The 15,986-nt window shown below is 42.4% G+C and overlaps 1 protein-coding gene and 1 pseudogene across 1 annotated transcript in view; both read right to left on the bottom strand.

Moving 5' to 3' along the window:
* The window catches only part of LOC144755247 (scavenger receptor cysteine-rich domain-containing protein DMBT1-like), a 1,092,132-nt gene that overhangs the window by 440,396 nt on the left and 635,750 nt on the right, over positions 1-15,986 (bottom strand). The gene's annotated exons all lie outside the window — the stretch shown is intronic.
* On the bottom strand, positions 13,611-15,173 carry LOC144756486 (kelch repeat and BTB domain-containing protein 8 pseudogene; annotated as a pseudogene).

The raw sequence follows: 15,986 nt of genomic DNA, 5'->3' as shown, positions 1-15,986 counted from the left end.
CAAATTCTTTTCTCCGTTTAGCAGCAGCAGCCGACATATCGGAGAAAATCCGTCATTTAGAAGTCGGATTAGCATTAAATTGTCTTTTCTTGAAGGCCTGCAATAGAATTGTCTCTTTGACACGTACATCAGCAAAGTTAACAATGATTGTCCGAGGAAATGGAGAATTAAGAAATGGACGTGCTGGGACTCGGTGTGCACGTGTGATTGTTAGGTCTCCCTTAATCTATGAATACTCCTACGGATGTGCATTGCATGTTGAAATATCTACTACAGAAATATTGTGCTACCAAACTGTTGCAGTCACAATATAGAGGGCCACAATATCGAGAAAGAAATTGAATAAAGGTTAATAACAGATAGACTACTCTTTACGTTTTAGGAAATAGGCCCCAAGTGTAACTGCTATATATATTCTGCGATGCACAATGGCATTTCCTCATAGGTTGTAGCACCTAGGTACAGGCTATGATCAGATCCTGTAATTTAGATTTGCAATATTGTTTTTATTGTGGTTTCTGCACTGAAAGCATAGTGAAAAACTAACTAACACACCTTTAAGAGAAAAGCCTTTAAATAAAAAAAAACAGGAAAAGAAATAGAAAACGTTTTAAGTTTGAACCGCGACATGTGACTCTATAAAAACATTTTTTCATAGTTATGTTTCGGAAGAACTAACCGTTTCCACTCTCTCAATGTTATTATGAAATGTAGTTTTTTTTGTGTTTCAATGGAAACAAAATGTACTTTAAGCTAAATCACTGTAGGTTTAGGAAACTAAAGATAAAATTAAAAACGAGGACAATAAGAAATAAAAGTAAAACTTGTCCTACTGAACGTGAGCATCTATATGTGGGAATTGAAGTAGTTGTCCTGTTATTGTACAGTAAAGTATATGGCTAATCAACAAGGATGACTGCACACATTTTCTTCTTGTGGTGTCCACATGGAATGCATTTAAAAGAACTTGTAGTCCCATGCTCCGTGTTTACATATAGACAATAATAACAAGTTATCGTAAGCATTAACTTATTAAACGTTGAAATATTTTGACAATAGCTGCACCAGAGAATGTGTTTGGCTTCTGATAAAATTATTTATGGTCATAATAACACTCACTTTAATAATAAGGCATATAAAGTACATCTAAAAATATAATTAAACTGTAATTAAGTGGATTATTATTTGGGGTGGACAAATGCCCACTTCACAAAATAATACCACTTTGGGTTATATTTACTAGGAAATGGCGCAGCACAGGGAGCAATTTAGCAGTGCTGAGCAGCATCATTTAAAAATGCAGGGATGCGCAACACTGTATTTTTCCTTGTGCTACAAAAAGCAGCCTAGCACCAACACAGACACCTTTGTGTCATAGTGCAATGGTGCTCGCTTTGCAGGGATGACTCCCTGCAACACAGGCACCCTTATGTCATAGTCCAAGGGTGCCTACGTTGCAGGGATGATTGCTAATGTGCAGGAAGGGACACTTTCCTGCACATAAACAATTTTTAAAGATTTGAACACGCATAAGCTGATATTATAGCTGAGGAACAGCCAACCCACACACAGGTTGATGGCGATCATACACCTTTCAAGTCAGTACCCGGGCAGAGGAGTTGCTATCGAGACGAACTGTACCAGAATATAATTTTCCCCACTTTCTACTTTATTTCTGGGAGAAAACTCATGGATTATAGCCCAGAGGAAATCATAGGGTTACACACCCATTGATGAAACGTGTTGGCTGGCAGAAGAAATCGAATAAAAAGAAAAACTGAAGAATACAAGAACATTGTATTTACATGATATTGTGTGTGCTAGAAGACTTATGTTCGTATTTTGTCTCTCAGTGGATGCAGGGTTGACATCCTTTCTTCTTTAGCACCGCACCAACATAACACGCTAGAACAACTATGTGCACTGTGTTCGGAAAGCGCAGTATCACCTTATCATCTCCCTTGTGAGGTCAATCTTTAAAAGCGATTTGCTCTTTAAAAGTGTGCTGCAAAATGCAGCAAACATAGAAAGAGCAAAAATTATGAGAAATAAAAATATTTCCCCTCAATGCACCAATGTAATGCCTGCTATTCACTGATGTCAGATTTTAGCGCTGGCGCAGTGATGCACAGTATTTACAAAAATACGGCGCACCCTTGAGTTTTCTATTGCTCTAAAAAAAGCTGCCTAGTGCCAACACAAATACCCTTGCATCATAGTGCAAGGGTGCTTGCTTTGCAGTGAATAGTCACTTCCAAGCAGGCACAATTATGACTTAGTACAAGGGTGCCTACATTGCAAGGATGATTGCTTATGTGCAGGAAGGGGTAGCTGAACACGGATGGATATTTGCATTTTATTTACAAGTGAGCATTCATTAGAACAAACGACATCTCCCAGCAGGCGACGCACAGTCTAATCTAGAGCAGCTGATTACAGCATGTGTTGTGCTTTAAAAGGAAGGTGGAACTTCAATGTCTCACGTTGACTGATAACCTTAGAAGAAGGGGAGGTCCGGGAATGCGTCGGTGTATGTAGTCAGATGCTTTATGGACAGAAAGACTGCACTTTCTGCACCAAATAAATGTCTTTTTGGGGGGGAAGCTAACCTGCGCCTGTGTGCGGTCATATTATGGACATAACCCACCGAGCAGACATATATATATATATATATATATATATATATATATATATATATATATATATATATATATATATATAGTTCAAACAAAGTGCCCTTAGCATCTGAGAGGCACACTGACAGGCCTCCTCCTATCCAGGCTTCTAGTATAACGTGCCTTTCCACTCCACCAACAAATAAGTGCCGACGCGTTTCAGGGAAAACATCCCCTTCCTCATGGGCTGCTGAAATAAACCCTTGAGGTGCACCGTTAATCAATTAGCCACTATTTTATTCAGCCAACTTTGAAAGAGCACTCGACCTTACTGAAAGGTGAAGAAACAAAAAGCATCGTTATGCACTACAAGTCCCAGTATTCTTTGGTGGACGGTGAACTTAGCACACGCCTACCTGGGGGCTTGGCTGAATAAAATAGTGGCTAATTGATTAACGGTGCACCTCAGTATCACGAGGAGCTAGAGGGACAACAATGACATAAACCTCTTATCATGTACATAAAAGTATGTAAAACTATAGAAAAAATTAGAACAACTATAGTTAAGTCACAATTTAGTCATCATCCCTGACCCCAGGCTACGAGGGATTAGGGTTTTTTCCGTTTCTCAGAAAGCAGGAGTCTCCCTCATTCCTTTAATATTAAGGGCTTTCACTTAGTGATTGGATATGTGTTCTAGTGAATACAGGTGCCAATTGTACAATATAGAGACCCAGGTTAACATCCAGCCTCACCACAACTTCAAATACTTATGAAGCAATCGCTTAGTCTCCACTGCCGTACATATTCTTCTTTTGTTTGAAAGCACTACAATATCCTAGGGCAGGTGTGTGTTTAAAAAACATCATGGAAAGATGTTCTGAAGAAGATTCACTCCTTACTTTCTAACTAATCACAGTGCCAATCATTAAATGCAATTTCAGGTGTCAGAGGCCAAATGTGACTGTGCATTTGTTTCATTCCTGGTCAATAACTGTTCTCATTTATTTATTTATTATTGCTCTTGCAGTTTCATTAATTAGCAAGCTATCAACGTTCTGAATTACTAATCTAGCATTGCCACTCCATACCGTTCTCTTAGCCAGTGGTCTCTCCAGAGTGGGACCTACTGCAGGTCCATCCTACTTCTCCAAGGTTACGTTATCTGCAGTGTTTTTCTAATGTGGGACATAGAAGAATGTACTAGATAGGCCTCAGTTCCTTCTATTCCTTTCTTTGCATTTATGGACAGGCTCTGACACACAATATTGGCCTTCAATTTGGTACACCTCTAATGCCCAGAGGCTGCTGAGTATTGTGTCTCAGTTGAAATCAGAGTCTGGCTTGTACTGTTTATGAGCAGAAGCAATTTCTGTCTCTCTGCCAAAACAAAAAACAACAGCCCTTGGAGGATATCAGAATGAAGTCCCATTGCAGAATACTGGCCTAAGAAGTACCAGACTCCCTCTCCTGAGTAATGAAGAAACCATGGATCCCATGGCAGAATTGTGTCAGTTGGAGGTCTGTGAGATGTTGCTCAAGTCTTTTATGAGTTTACGTGTTCTTCTAAAAAACAAAGGTAGAAAAAAAGCTGCACCCGGAAGTTCTGCCCAATCATTTTCTTCATTCCTGCAACTCCACCTAATACAAGGAAATGAATGGCGCTGCTTATTGCCACTGGACTATCATACTCTGTTGGACTGCTTTATTACACTTGCCTTTGAAGTTTACAGAAACACTACTTTATGGTGGTCTAAAAGCAGGGATCATAAGGCTACTTAACTGGGATGCCTAATTATCTATGAATACTCCTACGGATGTGCATTGCATGTTGAAATATCTACTACAGAAATATTGTGCTACCAAACTGTTGCAGTCACAATATAGAGGGCCACAATATCGAGAAAGAAATTGAATAAAGGTTAATAACAGATAGACTACTCTTTACGTTTTAGGAAATAGGCCCCAAGTGTAACTGCTATATATATTCTGCGATGCACAATGGCATTTGCTCATAGGTTTTAGCAACTAGGTACAGGCTATGATCAGATCCTGTAATTTAGTTTTGCAATATTGTTTTTATTGTGGTTTCTGCACTGAAAGCATAGTGAAAAACTAACACATGCAGGACCTTTAAGAGAAAATCCTTTAAATTAAAAAAAAAACAGGAAAAGAAATAGAAAACGTTTTAAGTGTGAACCAGGACATGTGGCTCTATAAAAACATTTTTTCATATTTATGTTTCGGAATAACTAACCGTTTCCACTCCTCAATGTTATTATGAAATGTAGTTTTTTTTGTGTTTGAATGGAAACAAAATGTACTTTAAGCTAAATCACTGTAAAGATAAAATTAAAAACGAGGAGAATAAGAAATAAAAGTAAAACTTGTCCTACTGAACGTGAGCATCGATATGTGGGAATTGAAGGAGTTGTGCTGTTATTGTACAGTAATACGTTTGCGGCAGTAAGTGCAATATATGGCTAATCAATAAGGATGACTGTGCACATTTTCTTCTTATGCTGTCCACGTGGGATGCATTTAAAAAAACTTGTAGTCCCATGCTCCTGTGTTTACATATAGACATAATAACAAGTCGTCGTAAGCATTTACTTATTAAACGTTGAAATATTTTGACAATAGCTGCAATGAAATTAATCTATGTCATAATAACACTCACTTTAATAATAAGACATATAAAGTACATCTCAAAATATAAATAAACTATAATTAAGTAGAATAATATTTGGGGTGGACAAATTCCCACTTGAAGAATTATTACCACTATGGGGTATATTTACTAGGAAATGGCACAGCGTGACGAGCAATTTAGTAGCGCTGAGCTGCATCATTTAAAAAAATGCAGGGATGCACATCCCTGTGTTTTCCTTTGCGCTACAAAAATCAGCCTAGCGCCAACAAGGATACTCTTGTGTCATGGTGCAAGGAGGCCTACGTTGCAGGGATGATTCCCCACAACATAGGCACCCTTGCACTGAGATGCATGGGTATCTGTGTTGCTGGGACGATTTTTTATGTGCAGGAAGGGACCCTTTCCTGCACATAAACAATCTTCAAAGATACAAACACGCACACGCCGATATTACAGCTGGCGACCAGCTGACCCATTTTGATGGCGATTATACACCTTCCAAGTTCGTACCCGGGCCGGGGAGACACTATCGTGATGAACTGTACCAGAATAGAATTTTGACCACTTTCTATTTTATGTCTGGGAGAAAACTCATGGATTACAGCCCTGAGGAAGTTATAGGATTACACACCCACTGATGAAATAAGTGTTGGCTGGCAGAGGAAATCGAATAAAAAGAAAAATTAGAATACAAAAAAATTGTGTTTATATGATAATGCATATGTTAGAAGACTTATGTTCGTATTTTGTCTCAAAGTGGATGCAGGGTTGATATCCTTTCTTCTTAAGTACCAGACTAACATAACACGCTAAAACAACTGTGTGTACTGTGTCGTGAAGCGCCGTATCACCTTATCATCTCCCTTGTGTAGTCAATATTGAAAGCCAATTTGCTATTTCTGTGTGCTGCAAAATGCAAAAATTATGAGAAGTAAAAATATTTTTCCTCATTGTGCCAATGTAACGCCTGTTATTCACTGGTGTCAGCTCCTCATTGTGCCAATGTAACGCCTGTTATTCACTGGTGTCAGCTTTTGGGGTTGGTGCAGAGATGCACAGTATTTACAAGAATACGGCACACCCCTGTGTTTTCCATTGCTTTAAAAAAAGCTGCCAAGCGCCAACCCAGATACCCTTGCATCATAGGGCAAGGGTGCTTGCTTTGCAGGGATGAGTCCCTGGCACGCGGGCACCCTTATGACATAGTGCAAGGGTGCCTGCATTGCAGGGATGATTGTTTATATGGAGGAAGGGGGCACGTTCCTGCACATGAACCATATTTAAAGGTGGTGTGCTCTCTAGAAGGAGCAAACAAGTGGAGAAATACAAATATTTATCCCTGTTGCACCAATGGAAAGCCTGCTATTCAGTGACATTAGTTTTTGGCTGGTTCAGATACACAAATGCTTGTAAATCCGGGGTAGCATCAAAAAACAATGGGCTTTTTAGTGGAACACCCACAGCAACACTCACTGCATGCCACTTCCATGAAGATACCTGCATGAAAGCAGACGATATTTACAATGCGGTGTTAAGCCACGCAAAGTGGCTTAACGCCGCTTTGAAAATATGGAGCAGGGCATTGTGCCACCGGAACGTCAGAAAAAATGATGCTCCGGTAGCACAATACCCTTGTAAATATGTCCCTTAATGTCAAAATGGACCCTTGAAGTTGCAAAATTAAACTAGCTTAATCCCTATGAGACTAAACAGACAGCCTTACCTTAGAGCACTACATTATGTATTAAGGCTGTACCAAAACAGTAATAAAGTCAGAACACCAAACAATAGAAATTCCAAACTAAATAAGAAAAATAGAGTAATATTTATGAAACAAAACAACAAATAATTCAATAAGGGGACATGAGTTTTTTAAATTGCAGGTGAAAATTGAACCAAAACACAGAAAACCAATGGTAGTCAAACGTTGTGGTAGACCAGGACCAAGGCGCGATTTGAGATCCATCATGATGGAGGATAAGTTGGATAAACGAAGTGGATTTGTCATAATTAAAGGTAAAAAAAAGTTATAAGCAAAGTTTCTGAATTCCATTTCAAAAAGGGACTTTGTCACTTGCTTGAAGAAAAACAGAAACGTTTCAGCAAGAAATTACAAAATGTTCAGTAGGACCATCCTGCTCTAGGTACTCAGGCTTCAGGTCCACAACAGCGGCTACAGTTGAATGGAATCTGGAGCGAAGAGGATTATTCTTCTCAGAAAGGGACAAATTCTTATTCTGCATTGGGATATAGAAAAAATTTCGAGGTCCCAATGCAGAATTGGCCTTTGTTGTTTTTTCAGAGATCTTTGTGCGGTGCGAAAACAAAATCCAATCCTACGCTGATCAACTGCCGGTCAGGTACATTTCCCAGTGGTTCCTGTTGAAACTCTGGAGCTCTGGAGGAAGTGTTTCCAAAACTTCTTCTGGTGCCCAAACAAACACAAGAGTACAACTCAAAGGAGAAGGTAACTAGCAAATCTTAGGGTGCCAGGCAGGGTTCAACAGCAAAGGACAGTCGGTGTTTGCCCTTGCTTGGCTGTGCTCCTCAGTAAAAAAGGCTTCTTGCAGCTAGTTGTGTCCCTGTAGGCACACAGGAGGTTGGCCAATGGCTCCTTGGAGGTAACATCTTTGTCCTGGGCTCAGAGGGAAAAGTCCAGTCCTTTAGGTCTCCTCCAAGGTCACAGGCAGTAGGTCCAGGCCTCGTCTGATCTTTTGCAGGTCCACAAACTATTCTATGGATGGCGCCTAGGAGTGTGCTATTTACAGTTGGCATTTGCTAGAGGGTGGGACTGAGTCCTGGGCACTCCATAAAATGTGGGTACAAGTTCCCAGTCCTAGCCTACCTACTTTTTCAGATGTTACTGTTTGTCTTACTGCAAACACGCCCAAAATGCAATGTGTCAGGGCAATTCCAAGATGGCCAAACTCTTCAGTCACATTAAACTTGGGCTCTGAGAGTTGGGGGTGGTTTGGGGAGTGTACTATCGAAATTCCCAGTTTACTTCTACATCTAATACTTAAATCCAGTTTGAAGAAGTTTGTGGAGCCACATGAGAAAATGAGACAGGTAAGACTAAGCGGGGTCTTTCATCAATCTGACAGAGAATACACTAGGATTCTGATCTGGCCCTGATTGATCCTTTTTTTTCCCAATCAATTTTATTGATTTTAAGACCAAATAAATTAACAGCACAAGACATTTGATGAATGTTACAAGACATTACCGCAGTTGTTACTTTTGAATGCATACAAATGAATGGTTAAAAGCACATCCATGACGCAAGAACATTACAAATGTGTACATAAGCGAACTTTAGTTCAATTAGTCCAGTTGATTTTGCTATGCTTGGGGATTTAGCTTGCGCCCAGGTAGCTGCAATATCACATTTGGCTAACACAACTGCTGTCCCAAGGAATAGCTTGTCAGGTCGAGGACCGCCCAGGCCATCCATCACCCCCAGGATGAGACATATGGATCATTGAGCGCCTGCCAGCCCAGGACCTGTGTGAGTTCGGACTCTATTGCTCACCAATACAGGGCAAGGTTAGAGCATGTCTAAATCATGTGGTAGAAGTCTGCCGGTTGTTGGGTGCAATGCGTGCAGTTTGGGGAGGGACGCAGGCCTGCCCTATGTAGGCGTTCTGGGGTGAGGTAAGTGGCATGCAAATAGTACAATTGAATTAGGCGAAGTATGGATAAGGTTGTGGTTGTTTTGCGTGCCATAAGGGCATCACACCAATCCTTCTCTTCCAGGGGACCCAACCATCCCACCAGCGAGTCTGAGCAGATCGAGTGTTGCTGGGCAATTATTGACAAGGGTGCGATATATTCGGGACACCCCCTCCTCTCCCCAGGTTCCACATCAGACTGAGCATCTAATGGGCTGAATTCGGGGAGCGACATGCCTGTTGAGATGTGTGCATTGAGGGCATGACGGAGCTGCAGATATTTATAAAATTGTGAGGTGTGGAGGGTGTAGCGCTCCTGTAGGTCTTGGAATGTCTTAATGTGGTCGCCACCCAAACATAGCCTAGCAGTGATAAACCTACGTGGTCTCATTGTCTGAACCCCATGAGTGCCGCCACCTCTTTTAACCACATGCCTTGCCGGAGAGGTGTGTGTTGGCTCAGTTGTTTATCCCAATACCTATTCACATGTGGGTCCTTACAATAATTGCCACTCTTGAACATGTAGGAAAACTAAATATCAAGCACTATCCCAAGTGAAACAATATATTTTGATTTAAAATAGACATCTATCGATAGACAGTTAAACAGGTAAACACACCAGAGGAATGAAAGTGTTAACAAAATTTATTAAAATACCTCCCACTAGGGGTTACACTCTAGATAAAAACGATAAAAATGAACACATAAAGAGGTCAAAGTACAAAAGGTCGACGCTGCGTTTCGGTGTGAGTTTCAAATATTTACACCTTCTTCAGGACACTTTGACAGTTTCTTAAGTAATCTGATGATATTCTCTTTTGGACATTGAGAGAGACTTCAAAATCAATAAGAGTTGTCTGTGCCTTCACTTTTGCTCAATGGCCTGATCTCAGTTATAATGCACGGTGAAGAACACCGGAGGAGCCACCGGATTTCTCAGAGTAAATATAGAAGATTGCCTCACGTCCTTTTTGCCTTTAGGATCAAACAGCTTTATTCACATTCAACGCTGTATTCTTTGGTTTATGATAAAACCAGTTTCTTGTGAGTCGGCCTCCCTGCTCCTCCGTGTTCCGCGTCATCCGGTCTTCCGTGTTCCTCCGTGTTCCCGGATGACGCGGAACACGGAGGAGCAGGGAGGCCGACTCACAAGAAACTGGTTTTATCATAAACCAAAGAATACAGCGTTGAATGTGAATAAAGCTGTTTGATCCTAAAGGCAAAAAGGACGTGAGGCAATCTTCTATATTTACTCTGAGAAATCCGGTGGCTCCTCCGGTGTTCTTCACCATGCATTATAACTGAGATCAGGCCATTGAGCAAAAGTGAAGGCACAGACGACTCTTATTGATTTTGAAGTCTCTCTCAATGTCCAAAAGAGAATATCATCAGATTACTTAAGAAACTGTCAAAGTGTCCTGAAGAAGGTGTAAATATTTGAAACTCACACCGAAACGCAGCGTCGACCTTTTGTACTTTGACCTCTTTATGTGTTCATTTTTATCTAGAGTGTAACCCCTAGTGGGAGGTATTTTAATAAATGTTGTTAACACTTTCATTCCTCTGGTGTGTTTACCTGTTTAACTGTTTATCGATAGATGTCTATTTTAAATCAAAATATATTGTTTCACTTGGGATAGTGCTTGATATTTAGTTTTCCTACATGTTCAAGAGTGGCAATTATTTTAAGGACCCACATGTGCATAGGTTTTGTGCTGATATTGGTATTTTCTAGCTAGGACTCTTGACTTTAACAGAGTCTTTCACGAAAATCACAGGTCTATCGTTTCTAATTGCAGCAAATTCCCCCAACCTGTGTTTAAGTAAACCAGGGGAACCTTCCGCTCAATTTTTGCTGTTCAGTTGTTTATCCCAACATGTGTGTCTTGGGCCGTACGCCAAGCCACCAGGACCGCTCTGGTTATCGGTGGTATCGCTTTAAGTATTAGGCTCCCATATAGAGAGGTGGAGGGGCACTAGGGTTGATTTTTCCGGGGTGAGTCGGAGGCCTGAGACGTTCTTGAAGGCCTGGAGTGCCCCGAGGCACCTAGGACCAGAGCTGGCTGGATCTGCCAGGACGAGCAGGACATCATCTGCGTATAGAGCAATTTTATCCGTGTGGTGGCTTGCCCAAGCCCAGCCTAGGATCAGGTAATCAGACCGAATAAGGCAGACCAAGGGCTCCATTGTCAATGCAATTAGAAGGGGCGAGAGGGGACACCCCTGCCTTGTGCCTCCCTGAATCAGGAACGCCATTGAAAGGGCTCCATTGGTAAGTACTCTGGCTCTGGGGTTAGAATAAAGGACTTGGACAAGGCGTCGGATTTGTTGTCCAAGGCCCATCATCTGCAAGACGTCCTCCAGGTAACGCCAGTCTACTGTGTTGAAAGCTTTTTGAAAATCGACAAGAAGTCATGCTAGGTCGGGTGTAAAGAGCTGGGGGTGAGCAAGGGCCAGATGGAGGCGCCTTAGGCAGTGTCTGGTGCTACGTGCTGGCATGAAGCCACACTAGACTGGGTGAAACAGCTTGTGGAGAAGGGGACGGAGCCGCTGGGCTAGGATCTTGACATACATTGTTATCTCCTTATTAATTAGCCCAATCGGGTGGTAGTCCGGGCAAACAGCAGAGGGGGCTGGGTCTTGGGAATCACAACAATAGTTGCCACGTCAGTCTCGGGGGGGAAGTAGCCAACCTCAGCAACGTGCTGCTAGAGGTCTACGAGATGGGAAAACAGCAAGTCCCGGTAAGCCGCGTAGTATTCTTGCAGGAAGCTGTCCATCCCCAGCATTTTCCCAGCCTTCTGCAAGGAGATTAAGTTGTGTATCTCTTCTGGGGTAAAGGAGAGGTCTAAGTCTGATGCCTCATCCTTGGTGAGATGAGGGAGATGGATCTTCACCTGGCACAGCATGTCCGGGAGGGTAACTTCCGGTTCACGAGCGGAGTATAACTGGGCAAAGTAGTCAGCAAAGGCCTGCATGGGTGATTGCGGCTGATGTGTGTTGGGTGTTACCTGAGGCATCTTGGACTTCAGGGATTATCCTGTTGGCTAGGGGGAAGGAGACTAGACTGTGCAGCAGCCTCCCGTTTTTATCGCCTCATCCATACACTCGGGCCACAGAGGAGTGCTACAGCATCTTGGCCAAGTCCAGGGAGATCTGTTTGATCTCCTCGCAAATGGCCACGAGGTGCCTGTCTTTATGAATGTCTGAGGTCCCAGTTAGGGCTGTTTCCAGCTGTGTTGTGACCCAAAACGGGTCAAGCGGTCGTTTTGCGTCAACCTCTTTGCATCCACCTGGCCCCTGGCTACTCCGCTGATAGTAGCTTTACTTGCCTCTCAATGGATGCTCAGGGAGGGGACCGATCCTTGATCAGTAAAGAAATACTGGAGCAATTCAATCCCTATCACCTTCTTGACCTCTTTTCCCTGTAGGAACCATGCATTTAGCCTCCACACCGACCAGGGAGTGTCAAAGGTTCCACCCAAGTGCAGAGATAGGGCTGAGTGGTCCGAGATTCCTCGGGGAAGGATGGCAATAGTAGATACTCTGTGACAGTTGGGGGCAGGCTGGAGGATCAGGTAAATGTGGGAGTGCATGCGGTGGGCTGCTGAGGTATGGGTGTACTGAGAACCTTGGGGATCACAGACTTTCCAGACGTCACACCGACCTAGGATAGCCACCCAATCAGCCAATTTCTTTGCATGGACTATCCTCGTTGGGGAGGGAATGCGGATCATGTCAAGTGTCGGTTGCATAAGTGCATTGAAGTCTCCCCCTATCACCGTCTGCCCCACGGGTATGGAGGAGATTGTATCAGTGAGGTGCTGTAGGGAGGAGATAAGCATAGCGGGTGGGACATATATGGACACAAGATTGAGGGTGTTCCCTTCTACCTTCCCAGACACGGTCTCAAACCTGCCCTGAGGGTCCGTCACAATGTGGCCGGGGGTGAAGGGGAGGCCTCGCCCTAGCAGGATTGCAGCCCCTGCGAGCCTTGTTCGTAACCAGAATGCCACACCCTGTCAAAACCATATTGTGCAAGGAAGAGGCTTTGGGTCCCCAAGAGGTGGGTCACCTGGAGCAGGAGTATATCAGGTGTGTGGGGTTGGGCTGATGTGGTCTAATAGTCCATTCACATTTCAGGATAGAACGTGGAGGGACTTACCCTTGGTGGTCGTCTGTATCGTGGCTGGTATGCAGAATGAGTAGGCCAAAGGGCACTGGGCCACAGAGGGGCAGATACACTTCAATGCAAATGAACAAACGCAGTTCACGCTTTGTGTTGTGCGTTATTGCGGTGTCGGCGCAGTAAGCAAATGTCAAAGTGCTGTAAACATTAATGAAAGGAAACCATGGCAAATTCAGATCTCTAAAACTACGCACAAGAGAATGGACCCCACCCTTCCCATCCTACCTCCCCCCACCCTATACTTCCAGAACTATAGCATCTGTCGCCCTGAAAAAGAAAGAGAAAATGACAACAAGAAGCTAAACTGAATTGCTTAGCTGGGAACTGCTTGGTGGTGGTGGACCCCTCTACAGTATCAGATTTGGTAGTGTCATTGGCGTGCCTCTGAGTTCTGTGTTTTCCCTGCGATATATCTCCCCCTCTCTTCCAATCAGGACCTCTCAGATCCATACTTCTGTACCTCTGGACCTCTGGCTGATTCCCTAGAGTGCAGAAAAGGTTGGAGTCTGAAGACGCAGGCTCCGGGGCCTCAAAAGGGCCCGGGCCGAGATGCAGTTCATCCGCAGAGCTTTCTCAATTTTGGGTTCAATGTCATATGCTTCTACTGTAAGCACACTTTGATGATTTCCTCTGGTTCCAGCTACATAGTAGATGGAATACTTGTATACAGCTTCCATGCCTTGGGATCTTAGCACCGCCATTGGAGTCAGATGACCCCAATAGTCTTTATGAGCATCATAACAGAGGAAAACCTCTCCTTGTAAACTATAGATCAGTTCTTTATGCTCAACAGCACTATGAAACTCCCTTGCACAAGGCATAATGCTTACAGCTCTCCAGCAATTGTCTCTGCTGTCATAACATTCCACGGATTTCAGTGGCTAACGTTCACCTATTGCGTACAGTTTACCACAGCAAGGAGCCAACTTGCAGCCTATGCGGGCTCTTGGTAAAGGGGCTTTCTGTAGCCACCTAGTGCTGCAATGATTATACAACTAAAAATAACTCTCTGCTTTATGATCGATACAGACGTCATTGCTGCTTGGCTTGTTACCTCCCGCAATATAAATATAATTGTCTGGAGTCACCACTAATCCAACTTCCCGCATGTCATTTGGTGGTTTGCATAATTTGTACACTTTCCCAGTGATAGTTTCCAAACAAGGCACAGTTTGCTTCTTTCCTGAGTGTTTGTCTGCTGCTTCAAAACACATTATAATTTCAATAGCAGTCATACCAAGTTCCTGAGTGCAGCCATAGGCTCTATTTTTTCCTCTTTGTACACAGATTGTTGGCATAGCCTGCGCAAATAGTGGAGGGATATTTTCCACTAATGCATCTTCCATCAAAAGCATCCTAATGCATTTGGCAAACATTTCTGGAAGGTGGGTTTCTTATTTATTTCGTTCATGTTCAAATCACCTAACTATTCCATCATAAACATGCTCCTCTTTCTCAATTTGCAAGTCATCACTATCCAGTATACTAATGAGTTGGTCTTTTCTTAGGTGAGAAAAATTCTTGCTCTTTGGTGACACATAGAAACTTCTTAAGCTCCTGATGGCTGTAATGATCAGCAAAGATTAAGACGCCAGTGCAATTTTGTGGGTCTAAAGGACTTATCATATATTGAGCACACTGGTCCTGTAGGAGAGGAATTTGGAAGATACTAGCTGCCGTGAACAAAACTTGGACATTAGCCTCAGTCAGTGCAACTCTGGAGATATAAGCATAGTTCAGTACCAAATGCATGGATTCTGCTTCAACGACAACTATTCAAACTTCTTTCTGAGTACTCTCTGTTAGGCCACAAGTGAACATAACTCTGAAGAAAGGACCTATTGCAGCGAGAACATTTCTGTGACAGGGAAACTCTTTACAGAGATCCACGTCCACAATTATATCAGTCAGCTGTCCCTCATCATACATGTTTTTGAGCTGTTGGAGAATACTGCATGCATGCAAAGGGTCCATGGTGCTGCTGGATGCATTCAAAGGAGCAAATCCATTTTGGTTTGAAAATGACTGCCTAACTTTCCTTTTTTTTAAATATATTTTTTATTGTTTTATTAGGCATCAGCAGAAAGAGAACAAAAAAGAAGAGAAGCACCTATATACATCCAGTCAAGAGCAGAAATAATAATATGATTCACTTCCCTAATTTCTCACTTTTCAATCCAGTTTGTAACTGGAGACCATAATTTACAGCCAAATGTCTTCCTTCTTATAGCTTTCAGTTTATGCAGTGCAGTTTCAAGATGATACAAAGAAAGAAGCTTATTTCGCCACGAAATAATATTTGGTGGTTCTTCATCAAGCCAGCCGGACGTGACACAGAAACCGAAAACGGACATACTTATAAACACAAACCCAGCTACTGGATCTGAGATTGAGTTAGATGCATTTTCTTCACAGCCGAACAAAACCAAAGATGCGGTTAATTTACCTGAAATACCCAATTCGGCTGTGAGAAAATGCTCCACATCAGCAATGAATTTTATCAATCTCGGGCATTTAAAAAACATATGAATAGCGTCAGCTCCATAAAGATTACAGCGACTACAACTCGTCCCACATCCAACACTCCATTTGGCTATCTTCCCCGGTGTATAATACAATCCTAATATAGACATATAATGCTGACTGATTAATGACCCATTCATTAAAACCTTTCTAGCGATTGCTAAACTTCTCTCTATATTTAGAAAAGGAATATTTAATTTATGCTGCCATTTGCTCGCTACCACCTCTAAATCATCCTCTCTTTTTTCCAGAATTAATTGATACAAAGATCCAATTCTTTGTCGGTGTTCTATTGCTTCTAAAATTTCAATTTTCTCCAGAAAAATTAATGACTG

This window comes from Lissotriton helveticus, chromosome 5_1 (assembly GCF_964261635.1).
Source record: "Lissotriton helveticus chromosome 5_1, aLisHel1.1, whole genome shotgun sequence".
NCBI classification, from domain to species: domain Eukaryota; kingdom Metazoa; phylum Chordata; class Amphibia; order Caudata; family Salamandridae; genus Lissotriton; species Lissotriton helveticus.
The sequence above is the reverse complement of the archived record's forward strand: the minus strand, read 5'-3'. Positions and strand labels throughout refer to the sequence as shown.